At 41.6% G+C, this 2615-nt stretch overlaps 1 non-coding gene across 1 annotated transcript; it reads left to right on the top strand.

Annotated features, from left to right (window-relative positions):
• Positions 1–1066: 1066 nt before the first annotated feature.
• LOC112836192 (U6 spliceosomal RNA) lies at positions 1067–1173 on the top strand. Its single transcript, XR_003211419.1, has one exon. It is a non-coding gene; the product is annotated as a U6 spliceosomal RNA (small nuclear RNA).
• Positions 1174–2615: the final 1442 nt, after the last annotated feature.

The following is a 2615-nucleotide window of genomic DNA, read 5'->3' as shown; positions in this document are numbered from 1 at the left end:
TACAATTATATATTTATAGGATTCCTCTGAAGATTAAAATAATCAATCCATGTAAAAAGAACTTAGTGCAGCAGTCAGCACTAAGTCAGCAAGTACTCAGTGAGTATTAGTTGTTGGTGTCATTATTAATTGGAGTCACATTATAACACCACATGATATTAGCAGTATTCTAGAAATATTAATCCTTGTGTAGGTATGGGAGAACCTGGAATTTGAAGACGTTAGGTGACTACTGAAATAATCTTGGCCTAAAATATAAAAGACGTTGATTATAACAGTGAGAGTGAAAAAAACAAACTCTGAGAAATTAGTTTAAGAAAAAAACATAGAATTCAGGAAGTAACTGCAGCCGAGGGACATAGAAAATGGAGGCATTAAGGCGGGTGGCTCAGTCGTTAAGCATCTGCCTTCAGCTCAGGTCATGATCCCAGGGTCCTGGGATCGAGCCCCACATCGGGCTCCCTGCTCGGCGGGGAGCCTGCTTCTCCCTCTCCCACTCCCCCTGCTTGTGTTCCCTCTCTCGCTGTGTCTCTCTCTGTCAAATAAATAAATAAAATCTTTAAAAAAAAATGGAGGCATTAAAAGATAATTTCAATGTTTTAAACTCTTGAGCCCAAAAGAATATAGATGCCATTGGAAACAAATATGGAAAATGGGAGAAAATCTAATTCAGGGGAAGGTGAGAGGAAGGATGAAATGCTATTGCATTTGAGGAGATAACTGGAAATCCATTTACAATACTTAATGTCTGATTGGAGAGATAAAGGACTGGGGTTAGGTTAAACAAATAGGACAGCAAGTATATATTTAAAAAATTATCTGCATGAAAGTGATAAAGTACTACAAATTGATAAGCTTTCTTCTTTAAAAGAATGTTGTCCTAGCATCAGACCCAGGTCTGAGACATCAGAAACATCCGGAGTTGAAGTATGCAAGAAGGGAGAAGAGCCAATGAAGGAGAAAAGTTCCTTTTTTAAAAATTTAGTTTTTTAATTTTAATTCCAATACAGTTAACATACAGTGTAATATTAGTTTAGGTGTATGATACAGTGATTCACCAATTCTAGTGCTCACTTCAGCAGCACATATACTAAAATTGGAACAATACAGAGAAGATCAGCATGGCCCCTGCACAAGGATGACATGCAAATTCGTGAAGTGTTCCATATTAACAACACACAAATGGGCACCTAGGTGGCTCAGTCGGCTAAGCATCTGACTCTTGGTTTCAGCGCAGGTCATGATCTCAGGTCGTTAGATTGAACCCCATGTCAGGCTCCCTGCTCAGCATGGAGTCTGCTTGGGATTCTCTCTCTCCCTCTGCCTCTTCCCACCATGCTCTCTCTCTAGCTGTAAAATAAATAAGTAAATCTTTAAAAACAAACATTTCTATACCTTTTGCAGCGCTCATCCTGTTAAGTGCGCTCCTTCATCCCATCACCTATTTCACCCAACCCCCCACCCACCTCCCCTCTGGTGACCATCAGTTTGTTTTCTATGACAAGTTTTTATAGTAAGGAAAAAATAGGGTGGAGCCCTGCTCTAAGCCAGATGTGTTATGTGCGCTGAGAGGTCAGGATTAGAGGTGACAGCGGGCCATGACATGGACTACTGTTAGTAAAGTGCTGGTGCGCAGACATTTGAGGAATGCAGAGAAAGCTGAGAGAAGGCCCCAACCTTCTCAGTAAAAACTCATGAGACAAGGCCATCTGCTAAGAGTGAACGGAAAAGGATGAAGTTGAATGCTTAGTTGGGACCCTGGAAGAAGAGATATGGAACACTAGAACTGCGTAATTTGAGGAGAGTTTACAGAGTTGTGAGTCAGGCTTGGGAAGAAAAGGGGGTGGTGCATTACCCCGGGGCCGGCAGGAGGGGGGACTACTACCACCCCTAGGCCTGAAGGAGCAAGAGGAAGGTGGAGGGACCAGAGACAGCTGTTTGGAGAGGACCATCTGACCAGAACTGTGGCCTTGAGGTAAAGGGATATAGCCCACCTGCAGGGAACCGGTAAGGAGGGTGCTGGGGAGCAAATAATCTGACCCACTGTCCTCCCACCCTCTAGATCTCAGCTAAAACCATTAGCTGAACCTAACCGGAAGCCAGAGGGCAAGGGAGCCAGGTTGTTGCAACCTCATGGTCAGCTTCCTGGGCGCAGAGCAGGGTAGATAAGGTGGGGAATGGATTCAACGCAAGTGTTTCCGAAGAGCGGAAAAGGTTTGACAATGACATAGTAAGGAGAGGGATGGGGAGCCAAGAGATGAAAAAGAATTGCTGAGCTTCTCTAGAAGATCTGGTTGATCTAGTCCTAGTCTGTACTTTAAAATAAAGGGATTTCTCTTTATCTGATTACAAGGATCATATATGATCATTGTAGAATATTTCAGGAGTATTAAAATCAAAGAAGAAAATGAAAACTACCACAAATCCCACTCTCCAAAGGTAATCACTTCTAATATTTTGAATATACTTTCATTCTTTTCTATGTGCACAAATAAACTTTTCAAAAAACAAAATGAGATTACATTATACACACCTGAGTCTTCTAACTTTCTTTGGATATAAGCAACAGAAACCAAATCGGATTCATTTAACATTAATTACTTAACTCGATACTT

This window comes from Callorhinus ursinus, unplaced genomic scaffold (genome assembly GCF_003265705.2).
Source record: "Callorhinus ursinus isolate GAN/ISIS: 27379988/994484 unplaced genomic scaffold, GSC_fseal_2.0 scaffold4, whole genome shotgun sequence".
Taxonomy (NCBI): domain Eukaryota; kingdom Metazoa; phylum Chordata; class Mammalia; order Carnivora; family Otariidae; genus Callorhinus; species Callorhinus ursinus.
This window is presented reverse-complemented; position numbering and strand designations above follow the sequence as displayed.